Source organism: Mastomys coucha, unplaced genomic scaffold (genome assembly GCF_008632895.1).
Source record: "Mastomys coucha isolate ucsf_1 unplaced genomic scaffold, UCSF_Mcou_1 pScaffold13, whole genome shotgun sequence".
NCBI classification, from domain to species: Eukaryota; Metazoa; Chordata; class Mammalia; order Rodentia; family Muridae; genus Mastomys; species Mastomys coucha.
In genome coordinates this window covers 11,943,621-11,959,439 of record NW_022196895.1, presented here as the reverse complement: position 1 = coordinate 11,959,439, position 15,819 = coordinate 11,943,621, and positions in this window count along the sequence as shown.

Genomic DNA, 15,819 nt, shown 5'->3' with positions numbered 1-15,819 from the left:
CAGGCTGGGAGATAGCTCAGGCTGGGAGATAGCTCAGGCTAGAGTGTTTGCCTCTCAAGTCTAATGACCTGAGCTGGAACCCAGAGACAGATGTGGAAGAACAATATGGACTCCTGAGTCCCACAAGTGTACTCTGACTGCCAGACACATAAAGAGAGGGGCAGGCAACAGCATGGACTTTGAAACCTCAAAGCCCACCCTCAATGACACACCTCCTCCAACAAGGCCACACCTCCTAATCCTTCCCAAACAGTTTTAAAAAAAAAATGGATGACCATCTTGAGGAACAGCACCCAAGTATACTTTCTGATACTTACTTCATAAATGAACACACATCCACCCCTCCCCTACCACAAACGAGTGAGCGATTACTTCACCCACTATGCCAAGTACCCAGCAAAGTTAAGAAACTGTCAAATAGCACTCCCTGTACAGGTGACCAGGAAGCCCGTTGGTCCTCTCAGTGGTGACAAAGGCCTTCTCTGTCACCTGTGGTTCCTATCAGGCAACACTCGGCAGCAGGGGAAGGTGACTCATTACTCTTTACTGTCTGTCATGTCACATTACTCTTCAGGCCCTGCCGGAGCCCTCGAGAGGCTGATGTGTTATGACCTGACACCAGTTACCCAGCCCTGTACCTCATTAGTGGGCGCTGCAAGGGCAGGGATGCGGGTAACCTGCTGTGTGCTCCCCCACTCTCTCTACTACTTATTAGTCTCTTGATCTTCCTGTGGCTGTCATTGGGGCTCAGAGTTTTATGTCCTGGTCAATTTCCAGGTGACAGCTTTTAGTGTCTAAGTGATCAAGGAGAGTTGCTGTCCCTCCCCCCAGTGACAACCGAAGACAATCACAGGAAATTGATCATGTTGGATAAACTCACCTGATCCTAAAAATGATATTGGCTTCATGCTCCAGGGCAGGGCAAAAACAACTGAAAAATAATTGCCAGTATACCCCAGAGGAAAATTCTTTCTCTTCCCCAAATTTGACAATCAATCTAGCCCAGCACACGTGACTAACAATCACCACTGTAAAGAACAGAAAACTCCACTTACACACCAAGCACCGTAGAAATTTGGTTTGAATCAGGGTTATTCTTGCCTCGGTTTTTCTCTTTCCTGATGAAAGCCACTGTAAAGGCCAGTGAGAGTTTGCACAATGGAGACACAACTGTCATGCCCAGAACAATAACTGTCCTGGCCCCTCTTCTTGATTTCCCTAAGCTTTCCTCACTAATTCCAGAATTTAAGACATTCCCCAAAATGTGTGTGTTTTAGTCTTTTTTTTTTTCCATTGCAGAAATTTAATACCATATTCTGAGGTCATTTGTAAAGAGTTTTATTTAGTTCTCCATTTTGTAGGCATGAAACCCCACATGTAGTTGACCTCTGATGGGGTCCTTCTTGCCATATAGTGCTACAGTGGGGAACACCATTTGTTGAGGCATAACAAAAGCTCTGTCAGCTCGAGTCTGTCTTATTCTTCTAAGAAAGCCAGCAGCCCTGTCATGGGGTTCCCACCCTGATGACCTCATTGAATATTTCTGAAAGACCCAACCTCTAAATACCATCAGACATGAATTCAGTATTCAGTTTCCAACACATAAAATTAGAGATACATTCATACACAATGATGCCGGGTCACAGCAAGGCTCTCTTTAATCTGCTGTCTTAGTTCAATGCATACCTTCAGAAAGCACACCAGCCTTGTTGCTTTAGTCATGCATGATGAAAAGTTTCTAGAATGGGTTCATTCTTCTCTCTGGAAGTAAGGAATCTAACCTCACCAATGTGGTACACCAAAAGAGACTCCAGAATCAGGAAGAAAAATGGATTGTTTTTCTTCCCATGTAACAAAAGGACTTTCAATCTTTATACTTGTTGAATCTTAAGAAAATATCAAAGAAATTATTGTGGGTGAAGATATTCCTTGGATTAGTAAAATCCTTATATAATGAGGTTGTTGGTCTCCAGTACATGCACCTCTTTTGAAGATCATGAAGTAATTGTGGGGTGTTTGCTCATCAGTTGGTGGACGCCACCTTCTGTAGCTGAAAGTAACCCACTTGTGGGTTACTGTGAGCATGCTCTGTGTGTAGCTTTCCCCTTGCAGCTCTGTTCTCTCACATGCCTTCAAAGGCCAGCAGTCCTCACCCACCATGTGTCCTCCACACACCACCCACCTCGCCACTTCCCTCCACAAACCCTTGCCTGGGTTTTTCCAAATAGGAAAATGGCCCTAATGAGTGTGCAAGAAACCAAACTATTTGGAAAAGAAAGCCAGAGCTCTGGTAAATGAGCCAGGATCAAATTCCAGAACTATGTTTCCTGTTTTCTGTGTCATTTTATAGTTAAGAGAGTCAGCAACTAAGAAACTCTCAAATTGTCCAGCAAGAAAGTAAGCTGACTAAAGAGAAAGAGGATGAGACAAATGAGCAGTGAACTTGCCCAATGCTCTCTGACATGGCAACTTCCTATGAGCGATTGTAGATGGTGGTTCCCACCTTCAAATCCCATGTAGTTTTGGCCTGTGTATCTCTCTATAGACCTACTAGTCAGGTGACTATCTTTGTGCTTCTTTATGTCTTGTCTCAGATACAGCAAAGGCCATGAAACTAATAAGATAAAAATTATAAAGGGAGATAATATACTTTGTTTCTTCATTTTTTAAGGGTGATTTATGCTCAAACCCATGGTTTAGCCTACTTGGGTCCAGGGTAAAAGAGGAGCTGAAGATGCTGAAGCATCCCAATGAGCTGGGCAGCTTGGCTGGGACCCAGTTCCACTGTGGGTTGATTACTGCGCTTCTCTTATTGGTCTTCCTGTACCGTCTGGGGCACATAGCTCTGTTAACCCTTAGTAGCACCAATAAGCTTCAAAAAGGTTTATTTTTTTAATTAAATATATTATATCAATTTTCTCTTCCCTTTTTTACCTTTACGCTCTCTCCTCACCTCACTCCCTCTCAAATTAATGGCCTTCTCTTTTGATTATTATTGGTGTGTGTATGTGTGTGTGTATGTTCAATGAAAATGATCTCCATATATGTATATAATATATTATATACATATACATATGTATGTATATGTATGTGTTTGTATGTATTTGAATGTTTATTTCCCAGTTGGTAGACTGGGAAGAATTAGAAGGTGTGGCCTTGTTGGAGGAGGTGTGGCCTTGACAGAGGAGGTGTGTCACTGAGGATGGGCTTTGAGATTTCAAAAGCTCACACAAGGCCTAGTCTCACTCTTGCTGCCTTTGCCTGTGGATCAGGATAGAAGCTCTTAGTTTGGTAATGATGCTTTATCATAGTGGAAAAAACAGTAACTACGTGTTTCTCTCTCTCTCTCTCTCTCTCTCTCTTTCTCTCTCTCTCTCTCTCTCTCACACACACACACACACACACACACATGCATGCACACATGCACACTTAAATGTATATAAACCACCAGCAGAATCCCTTCAGCGTTGTTTGTGTGTGCACAGTTTTGGGGATGCCCATCTGTACTGGCTGAACACTCCTTCATGGGAAGGGCTGGTTCTCCCTCTCTCATTGTTAGTTGTCTGTAGTTCTTTGACTGGGGTGGGATCTTGTGAGATTCCCCTTCTGTGTTAGCATGTCTGTTAGTATCTTTGAGGCTTTAATGGAAGAACATACATAATAAAAAGAAATTAGCCCAGCTCCTGGTGGATTGAGGCTTAATACATCACCAGGACTTCCCTCTTTTACTCCTTGTCAGACACCTAGACACATGCATCGAGGTTTATAACATTCTTAGAACTCCATATTTGTATTCTAATATAATCAATAATAAACAAGAACATAATTATTAGTTAGTCTTACTTTATTCCATATTCCAATTTAAAGCCAAGAATGTCTCTGTTCTATTCTGTACTGTGGTGTTAGCTACTACATGACACTTGGAACCTTTGAAAACTGATTGGTGCCACTTGAGATGTGCTGACAGCCAAAAGTAGCACCAGATTTCAAAGATTCACCTCAAAAAGTCAAAGGCGCTTTTACACTGATTACAGTTTTAAATGTTACTTTACATATGGTGGAATAAATCAAGTATCTTATTAATATTAATTTCACCTGTTTCTTTTTATCTTTTTCTTTTAACCTAGTTATGATTACAGGGAAAATTTAAATAATATCTCTACCCTATATCATATTTCTATTAAACAGCATTAGCTCAGAGGATAAAGACCCAGAAATATACTGAAGGAATCACAGAAATTAGGTGTTTACCACACTCACTAACATCCCATCCTGAGGCCAGACTTAAAAGATTTCAGTTCACACTCTTATTGTCTTAGTCCTCAAATTGCACTGCCTGTTGAAAGTCCTGTCCCTTTAATTGCCTTTCTTTGTTTCTTCCCTTACCTAGCCCTCCCTTCCTTTCCCTTCCTCTCCCTTCCCTTCTCCGTCCTTCCTCTCCCTCCTTCCCTTCCCTTTCCCTCTCTCTCCCTCCTTCTTTCTCTCCCTCTCCCTCTCTCTTTCTTTATTTTTAAGGTAGGGTCTCACTATGAGGCCCAGACTGATTGGAAACTTACAATTTTCCTACTTCTACCTTCCACATCCTGGCATTAGAGACATCCTCTTCTGCAAAAAAAACAGACACACAGAAATATCTATGGCTCTGTCACCAACCTGGATGAGTCACATTCAGAAGCTCAGAGAGGTAAGGTAGCTTGTGACTTTTGCACTGCACTGGACAGCTCAGCTCTAGAGCATAGGCCCTGTAGTCTTTCATACAATAAGAGAGTTGTTTGGGGCCAGAGAGATGATGTAGAGGTTAAAAGTAGGTGTTCAGTTCCTAGCACCTATGCCACGTGGCTCATAATGACCTGTAACTCCAGGTCCAGGGGGATCTGATGCCCTTTGCTGACCTCAGAGGGCATCTTTCCTCCCATGCATTCACACAGAATTTGAAAGTAACCAAAATAAACCATTGGAAGAAAAGATAGCCACCCCTGATAAAATCGGGGTGAGTTTTCAAAACAACCAAACCATAGCTTCCACCTTACAAAAGAACCTGCGCAAGCCAAGCTCTCCGATCTGAACTGAGATCCACAGCCTTGGGTATTAAGATTCCATTGGTAACTGTATTTAATCTTCATTTGCTAGTTTGGGGCTGGCTTAGCAATAAAAAGTCTTTGTCTTACAGGAGGCTTACAAATGAGAAACGAGGCTTATAGTCTAAAGAAAGCAACACAATTTCTCGCATGCTACTATTTTCCAGGGCTTATATTTTGACCCAGAAGAATACAACTTGACTAACTACAGAATGGGTGTGGGGAACAGCTGCAGGCAGACTGAGTCAAAGAGGCTCCTTTTGGATTTATCTCATACCATGACTTTCTATGAATAACAGAGTTTTTTGTTGTTTTTGTTTAAGCCCCAAAATACCACCCAACAGGTTTCTAAACCTCAGTTAGTGGGCAGCTCTCAGCAGGACAAGCACAGCGACATCTTTTACGGACAGGGCCAATGAGTTTTAAAGTGAGAGCTTTAAAATGCAGAGCTAGCTTGAAGACACAGAGGGCTTGCCTACTACACACAGACAGCCTGAGGACTCAGAGGGCCTGCCTAGCACACACAGACAGCCTGAGGACTCAGAGGGCCTGCCTAGCACACAGAGACAGCCTGAGGACTCAGAGGGCCTGCCTAGCACACACAGACAGCCTGAGGACTCAGAGGGCCTGCCTAGCACACACAGACAGCCTGAGGACTCAGAGGGCCTGCCTAGCACACATACACAGCCTGAGGACTCAGAGGGCCTGCCTAGCACACATACACAGCCTGAGGACTCAGAGGGCCTGCCTAGCACACATACACAGCCTGAGGACTCAGAGGGCCTGCCTAGCATACATACACAGCCTGAAGACTCAGAGGGCCTGCCTAGCACACATACACAGCCTGAGGACTCAGAGGGCCTGCCTAGCACACACAGACAGCCTGAGGACTCAGAGGGCCTGCCTAGCACACATAGCACTGGTTCCTATCCCAAACACCAAAGAATGCGGTGTCTGATCCTAGCACTCCGGCAATAGAAACAGAAAGAACAGAAGTTAATCATCCTTGACAATATAGTGAGTTCAAGGTCAGCCTGGGCTACATGAGACCTATCCATAAGTGAGTAAATATGTAAATAAAAAAGATGGCTGCAGAGATGGCTCAGTGGTTAGGAATGCAAACCGTTCTCTTGGAATACTGGAGTTTGGTTTCTGGCAGCTACCACGTCAGACAGTTCACAGCTGCCTTCTCGGCAGTAGGAGATCCAGTATCCCCTTCTGGTACCCTCAGGCACCTGCAGTCATAGGTACTACCCTACATACAGACAAGTTCTAAAAGTAAATATTAAAAGGCAGGAGTGATGTGTGTGCTAGTGTGTGTGTGTGTGTGTGTGTGTGTGTGTGTGTGTGTGTGTATGAGAGAGAGAGAGAGAGAGAGAGAGAGAGAGAGAGAATGCACACGAGCTGAGTTAATACAGATCTCCTCCCCCAACTTCCATGTAGAATTCTGACAACAAATTGTTGTGCAGGCATTAATTGCTCATTTGTCTGGGACACCTGCCTTTTAAGATCTCCCTGCAGAGGGAGGAGGTTCAAGGAGAGCTTGTATTCATGAACAATGAGGGGCCTTCTGTTAACCCATGCTGGGTTTTAAGGAGCAACTTCATGTCTCCTCCTTCTTAGATTTGACCAAATATCTTGGGTTGCTTCATCCATTGCATGAAATGTGTGCCTTCAGAAAGCCAAAACTGTACTTTCTTATGGGACAGATGTCACTTTCTTGAGATGTTGGGCCACACAGGCAGCACAATGGCTAGAACAGTAGGATTAGCCGAACTCCCCCCCTCCCCAAGTCACCAAGGGGATAATTACTTAACCCCTCCAAGTCTGTTTTCCATTAGTAAATTGAAAGCAATGACTCCGGCTCCCTCTCCCACACAAACATTGTCAAAGCCAGAAGAAATAAGATTTTGCCTGTTTCCCCTGCCTGAGGCATAGAAGAGCTACAGCCCTCTTTACCCCGTCCCCCAACACTCTTCCTCTAGAGTCAACCACCCTGTGCAACTAAGGAGAGGCTGAGAGGTAGCAGGGCATAAGACAGAGCTCAAGGAGAGAAAGCTGTCATTAACTGACGCCAATCTTAGCGAGCTTGACTCAACTTCGTAAGTTACGCAAAGCATGGTGCTTCTTCTGTCTCCAACCCTGTCTTAGGGAACTTCAAACCACACTGAGAAAAGGATGAAATGATGTTAGTAAAGCTGTTAGGGTCAAAGTCTGGGTTCTGGCAGCCCTAACAAGCTAGGCTTCACCACCCATCTTCAAGAGGAATGAAGGAGGCAAGTAATAACCAAAAAGCAGAGAAAGGAGGTTATTAATGTGGTCGGATTGGGAAGAGGAACACAGCGGTCTGATAACAACCATTCCTCCCACCAAGTCCAGCTTTGGGACACTAACAAGAAGTAAGATTTAAATAAAGGGCACAAAGTTTGTATAACTAAGTCCCAGTCAGAGAGCGGCCCTGCCCAACATCCGCCCATCATCGACTAGGCGTCAGTCAGTCAGACAAGGCAGTGTGATAACCTGTCAGAACTATGTGCAGTGCCTTCCCGGGAGGCACATTTCTCTTTCAGCTGGACCCGAAGCCTCCACCTTTTCTTTCCCCTAGCATGAGGTTCCCAGAAAAATTCCAACTCCGTGGATCTATTGTTCCAGTCGTCTGACAGCTGAGGGGAGGGGCACGCGAGTCCTTTAGAAACCTCTTCAAGCTGTAAGCTCCGACTCTATTGTTCTACTGCTGTAAGAATGGAAGCAGACAATAAAGAAAGCTCAACCCCAGTCCCACAGTTTCCGACACCCTCTTCCGGTCTCCACGGGCACTTCATATGAATGCATGGTGCTTATACATGCATTCAGACACACACATAAAGTAATGTTTTAAAATTATGCCAAGGCTGGGGCTGGTGATACATAGCTAGGGTCCCAAATATTCAGGAGACAGAGTCAGTACGACCCCAGCTCTCACTCTCAAAATCAATTAATTGTGTAGTGGTAAAGAAATAAGCAGAGTATTTTAGTTCAGTGGACCACCGAATACAAAGTGGACAATATTTCAAAATATGCAACATACAGGGTTAAATCTCCTCGTGGCTTTTTAATAGAAAACATGAAATTTTCATCAGATGTTTGTAGTTCGATGTTTCGACTTGTCCTGCTCACGGGGATGTATGCACTTCCCTTCGCCTTCAGGGGCTCTTTGATGTCTGCCTAGGAGATGTTTGCTTCCTGGACTTCTTTCTTATGAACAGTGTTGCTTGTCACTCAACTGTGTCAACAGATGGGTCCTCAGAGAGGGTCCTGGGGAAGGCACCGTGAAGACTGTTCAAAAAAGTCGCTTAAACCAGAAGAACCTGGCCATCTCGGAAGGTCCCCAGGAGTGTCTGCCTACGCTGTGGCTTACCAAGGCTAGTGGCCATGGCTCGGGAAGAGGGCAGTGTGCAAACAAACCCAACCCAGCCTGCTTATTGGCAGTCAGCTTTTCAATATAACCAGGCCAAAATGTCCTGATGCTCTAGAAGCCAAATGCCTTATAATAAAGCCTCTGCCTAGAAGCAGAGAAAGATTTAAAAACAAGACAAACAAAAACCAACTAATATATATATATGTATATATATATATATACACATACACACACATATGCATATATACATATATATGTATATGTGTGTGTATGTGTATATATATATATATATCCTATTATTTAAATTACCTTTTAAAAATAAGTAGGTAACTCAGTCAGGAAAGTGCTTCCCTTAACTGAGTTCCATCCCCAGAATCCACAGTGGAAACAGTGTCTAAGCTATTGTGATCCCAGCCTTACAGTAGGGAGGCAGAGACAGGTAAATTCCCTGAGGCTCCATGGCCAGCTAACCCTAGCCTATTTGGCAGATTCCAGGCCAATGAGCCTCCTTGCCTTCATTTTTCCTCCACACAAGTACACACAGACATGCAAAAAAAAATTCTTTTGTTTCCTTTGGGCTTACTATTTTCCTGTCAAAAAGAACTGCAGGGACAAAAATGGAGAAGAGCCTGGGGGAAAGGAGGTCCAGTGACAGCCCCAAATTGGGATCCAGCTCAAGGGGAGGCGCCAAGCACACTATGATGTGCTTACAGACAGTAGCCTGGCATGGCTGTCCTCCGAGAGGCCCAACAAGCAGCTGAAAGAGTCCGATGCTTACACCCAACCAATGGTCAGAAGCTGCTGACCCCTGTGCTTGAACTAGGGAAAAGCTGGAAGAAGCTAAGGAGGAGGGCAACCTCATAAGAAGACCAGCAGTCTTAACTAACCTGGATGCCTGAGATCTCTCATACACTAAGCCACCAACCAGGCAGCATACACCAGCTGATATGAGGCCACTGACACATATTCAGCAGAGGACTGCTGGTCTGGAATCAGTCAGAGAAGATGCACCTAACCCTTGAGAGATTTGAGGCCTCAGGGAGTGGGGAGATCTGGTGGAATGGGGGTGAGGGGATGGGGACATCCTCTTGGAGACAGGGGTGGGAGTCGGGAGTATGAGATGAGGAACAGTCAGAGAGCAGACAGGGAGGGGAATAATGACTGGATTATAAAAAAAAAAAAAAGTAAAGAATTTTGAAAAAACAAAAAGCAGAGTCCCTGATTTCTTATCAAAACCCATATGGTCAAGGGAAGAAAAAAAAACTTTCCCTTTGGGCTTGCTATTTTCCCACTAAAATGCTGTTTTTTAAGGTAGAATAACCTATGAAGCAGGATTTCTGCTCACTGTGGACTAGCAGAGACCTGGTCTATCTTCCTGTATTAAGTAACCAAAACAAAGTATGAATTGCCTTCAGGCTCTGAACTGAAGGTCTCGTGGATGGTGATTACACAGAGGATGGGACTGAGAACGGATGGAGTGGGTTTTAGAGCCCTGTGCAGGAAAGGAGAATCCACACAGGAGCTGTCAGTGCAAGCCATCAGAATGCGGAGTAGTCACGAAGGCTGACACGGGAACCACAGAGGGCGGGCTTGTGCCGCAGGAGTGATGCGAGGTCTTTGTAGGAAAGTCTCCTTGAGACTTTGGATGAGTCCTGACCTATACATGCAACAAAAGAAGTTTCTTTTCGATCTTAAAAGTTCACATAGGACACAGGACATCTATGCTACCAGACAAAGCAGAAAGATTCTGTAGCCTGGGATGGTGGGTGGGATGTATAGAGTTACTGTCATAAAGATGAGATTAAACTAGAGATTCACTAAAGGTTGCTTTGGATCATTCCTAAGATTCCTTAAAAGCAAAGCAAAATGAGCCACTACAAGGATGGAGACACTGCTAAGTGGTAGAGAGCCAGCCTACGAGAAGAATGGTTCTGGTTCAGTCTTTAGCATTGAACACAACAACAAATCCACTAACCAAACAAACAAACAACAACAAAAACAAAACTCCACAGATTCAAATACAACATGCACTAGAATAAAAATTGGATGACACTGTAAAAAAAAAAAACACAACAAAATCCTAGGACTAAGAGAGATGGCTCAGCAGTCAGGAGCATATACTGTTCTTTTGGGGAACCTAAATTCAGTTCCCCACACCCACATCAGGTGGCTCCCAACCACCTGTACTTCCACCTGTAAGACCAGGACTCTAATGTCTCTGGTCTCCAAGAGCAACTGCAATCATTTTCACAAACCCCCACAAGATACATATTTAAAAACACAAATACTTTTTGTTTGAGTAAAAGCTTCACTATACAGCTCTAGCTGTCATGAAGCTCATCAACACACCTGGCAAAAATAAATCTCTGTGATTTGTTTGTTTTTTTAAACAAAGAATACAGTGAGCAACAATGTAATATTCTTTTAAAAATGTTCAATTTGAACAAATAAGGTCTCAAAGGAATGTTGCGTTGTGTAAGAAATGTGTTCTGTAAGAATGGTTGGAAAATCAATCAATAGAAACAAAGAATTAACAGAGATTCTGAGACTAGCAAAAAAGATGTTTAAAGCAATGAAGAACAGCAATAAAACAGGAAGGTGAAACTAAGGAGCAAAAAGTAAAAATAAAGGGGAATCATAAAAATAAACAAGCCTAAAAGGAGACAGAACAGATCACAAAAACAACAAAGAATGAAAGGAAAAACAGATGACAGTTTTAAATTTCATCAGACAGATAAATTACATGGAATATATTAATAAATATTTAAAACACCTCGGTTAGAATGTAGAGTCTCAGACTAGATTGGAAAAGTAGAGATCAAATATATGCTGTCTACGAAAACTTATGGTAAGTATATATTGAAAAGTTAAAAGTAAAAAGCTAGAAAATTATGCTCTTAAAAATATCAGTAAAAGAAAGAATTTCTGGATCAGAGAAGGTAGGTTTTAGAACATAGAATATCACCTGAGAGACATTTTACAATAAAGGAGTCAGTGCACCAAGAGGATATAACAATTTTAAATTTATATACTGAAAATAAAACTTCAAAATACACATGAGATTGATGAAATTAGAGGAAAACATGGACAAATCCACAAGACGGCAGGCCAGTTGAACACTCTTCTCAGTGACTGATGGAGAGAAAATGCAGTTATAGACTATTTGAATAGCAGTTACTACTAAATGTGATCGGCAGTCATAAAATATTGCACTTCACGGTAGCAGAACTTTTGTATGCACCTAGAATAATCACCATGTCAGATCAGATGCTGAGCCATAATACAGCTCTGTGTCTATAAATTAAAAACAGGAAGCAAACGTAAATATAAGCCAAACCTCTAAAAGACAGAAGAGAAGTAAAGGGGAGACGGCACAACTTACCACCATCATTATAGGAAATAGGACAGTGTTGAGGCTTGGTCTTTTACTGTCTACTGTAAGGCTAAGTGTGAGCCTCCAAGACCTGGACTCTACATGTAGCTCCTAGGACCCTGCCCCCAAGTGAATTCTGATTGGTGAATAAAGATGCCAACAGCTAATAGCTGGGCAGAAGAGACATAGATAGGATTGAGGTTTTGAGGGCTTTGGGAGAGAGTACCATGAGGAGGGAGAGGAGACTGCCGTGGGCTATGGGCCAAGACAACATGGCCTGGAGGACTGCCTAATTGGAGCCAAGAGCAGCCCAGATGAAACATAGCAAGTGATGATGGGGTTAGCCATAGGAAGATAGATTCTAACAGCATGGAGGGTCAGCAGCTGCCCAACTCTTGTGCTGCCTAATGCATATTTTAAAAATAAAGGCTGTGTGTGTATTTCATCCAGGAACATGAATGGTCTAAACAAGAAAGGAAATCTCGTGATGGGATTTTAATTTTTTTTATGCTATAGGACATCACTACAGTTCTTACAGCTACCACACAGAGCATAAATATTATGAAGTTGATGCTAATAAATTTGTATTTTAGGTATAACAGAAAACTATTAACATTGAGGAGATTCTTAAAATACTAAACTACTAAAACTCATTCAAGAGAAATGTATAGCCTAAACTACCCTATATACAATAAATAAACTTGGTCTATGGTATAAAATTTCACATGAACAAAACTCCTTAAGGAGCTTTTGTTTGCAAAGATGGAGACCATTAGAAAAGACACAATCAAGCATAAGGAGCCTAGTGCCAAGCAACACATCTCAGGTTGGAGGATCTTTGTGGAAGAGAGGCAGAAGGAGAGTGGGAGCCAGAGAGTCATGGAAGTTGTTGTGACTTCTAGCAATGCCAAAAGCTAAACCTTCAAAGTCTTACTAAGAGGATTACCTAAACATGAGCTGAACCAGGACAACAGCAATGGCCCTGCTAAAACACATGGGAGACAGACAATGAAACCCGCACACTACACAAACAACTGAGGGATACTGAGAGTAGAAAAATCGTCTCCCAGAGAGAAGAGCACCCCACTGGCTATCCCATAACAAAAGGTCAGCCCTAAAAATACACATACAAATAACATTATACAGACTGAGCAGGCTGTATTTATGTATTTAGGGATATAGATAGAGAGATGGAAAGATAGAGATATATGGGTATGTTCACATATATACAAATACATGTATATAAGACCAGTTAATGAAAAAAGATGAATTTGAATGAAAACAAGGAGATGTATATGGGAGGGTTTGGATGAAGGAAAACAAAGAGGGAAATTAGGAAGTTTGACTATAACATCAAAAACCTAAAGATGTATTTTTAAAAGAGGTTTTTTAAAAAGAGAGAGAACTTGAAAACATTACAAAAAATCCAATATGACTTCTTCCAAAATATTTAAGAAACAAATAATACAATGTCTATACTAATTTTCTATTTTTTCTAAATGCCTGGAATAGCAAATGTTTCATTTATTCTACCTTCTGTATCTGGCAGAGCTACATTCCTAATCTAAAACTTACAGTAAAGGTATCCTCGAGTTTTGTTGGAAGAATCAAGTCAGATAATAGTATAAAAGGGACATAAATAGAAATCAAATGAAAGCCACTATGAAGGGCATAGTGCACAGTTGAGTGGCAGTGACCTTGTCTAGCATACAGGAGACCACACACACACACACACACACACACACACACACACACACAGCCAATGCGCTCTTTAGACTGAGTTCAAAGCAAATACAAGTAATCTCATTAAGAATTTAACAGTTTTCTTTAATAAATTATTCTTCTCTGCATAGGCACGTTTTCTTCCAGAAAGTGATGTGGATTTACCCAGAGAGAAAACTTAACTAATGATCCACTTTGGGGAATGGATGATAACTGATAAAGAGGTCAGAGATCAAGAGATGGCAGCTGAGTGATAGGCAATAGCTTTCTTCCCTATTTTCTGTTTTGTGTGTTTGTTTGTTTGTTTAAAGAATAACAAGGAGCTAGGGCTCTTTAAGAGTACCACCTGCTCTTCCAAAGGACCTGGGTTCAGTTCCCAGCACCCAAAAGACCGCCAACATCCATCTGTAGCTCCAGTTCCAGGCAATCCATCATCTTTTTCTAGCCTCTGCAGGTACTCCATGGCTATGTCATCCACACACATACATGCAGGCAAATCATACATACACATAAAATAGTATTTTTTTTAATTTTAAGAGAATATCAGAGCCAAAGAAAGTTTATTTGAATTCACTGATGAATTATAAAATGTCTAAAAAAATAATAAGTCAAGACTTTTATGTTTACTTGATACACTTTTTAAACATTAAATATCTTTTATTTTAAAGACAAGTAAACTCAGGTCTATTACATACAGACAGCCTTCCCTGCAGCGGCCTAAAGTCTGCTATAAAACACAATTGGAAACATGTCTGTCATCATTCTCAGGAAAACCCTGGCTCCCTCTCAGAAGATTCTAGCTTCTCTCAGCAAACCTGAGGTTCTCTGCTCCTAATTGCACAGTTACACCAGAAGTGCTTGTCTCCCCAGCCAGGGGTTTTCTATACCTGCCCAGTGGGACCTGAAGTTGCCTGGCCAGAGATTGATTCCCTCAGAACAGGAAAGAGTGCCAAAGGATAAAGAATTGGCAAGAAGCCAGAGTCAAAACCAGGAAATTCCCAGAGTCAAGATGAAGGGGTGTGTACAAACCCAAGTCACACCCACACTGTTCTAACATATGCTTCTGAAGCAACACCATCTATTTTGAAAACCAGCGTATAAAATGTGTCATGCACCAAAGTCTATGAATATCATATCTAAATGCCAACTGCATTTAACAAAGATGACAACTATATTCAGCAAAAGTAAGGTTGAACTTGGCCAAAAGTATCAAACACTAAGAACAATCATTCCACCATTCCAGAAAATACTGGATATTAACCACAACTAAAAGACCAAGCCAGTGTGGGTAGCTGTCACTTCAACCCCACTGCAGTGGTTTGTCCCATCAAGCTGGGGTAAGAGGACAGCTGTGACCATGACATTTGTTCACTGGACTTTCGCTGCAACACGGACACATGTTACCATGGAGTAATAGAAAGTGACATTCCTTATGTCGTGTCAGTTTTAAGATCCAGATAGACGGAGATATAGATGTCAGCTTGCAGGGTAGGCAGGCTTCATTGCCCATGGACACCACGCTGCCAGCACCTGTCCACACAGCAGGTTGTGTGCCTCAAAGTGAAGGGGGACACATGATCTACTCTCCGGCCTCTCCACCCCAGGCTGCAGCAGTCGCAAAGGGGCACCTCCTCTCAGTCTGTGTCAGCACAAGGAGATCAGTCAGGAGAGACCACTTATAATTATCTATGCAGATGGTCACTTCATTAGCATAGCTTCCAAACAGCCAGTTCCAGGGTATGGAGATGTGGAGATCTCTCTCTCTCCCTCTCCCTCTCTCTCTCTCTCTCTCTCTCTCTCTCTCTCCCTCTCCCTCTCCCTCTCCCTCTCTCTCCCTCTTCCTCTCCCTCTCTCTCCCTCTCCCTCTTTCTCTCTCCCTCTCCCTCTCTTTCTCTCTCCCTCTCCCTCTCTCTTTCTCTCTCCCTGTCTCTCTCTGTGTGTCTCTCTGTCTGTCTCTCTCTCCCTCTCCCTCTCTCTCCCTCCCTCTTTCTCTCCCTCCCTCCCTCCCTCCCTCTCTTTTCTCTCTCTCTCCCTCTCTCTCTCCCTCTCCCTCTCTTCCTCTCTCCCTCTCCCTCCCTCTCCCTCTCTCTTTCTCTCTCCCTGTCTCTCTCTGTGTCTCTCTCTCTGTCTCTCTCTCTCCCTCTCTCTCCCTCCCTCCTTCTCTCCCTCCCTCTCTCTCCCTCTCTCTCTGTCTCTCCCTCCTCCCCTCCCTCTTTCCCTCCCCCCTCTCTCTTTCTCTCTCTCTCTCT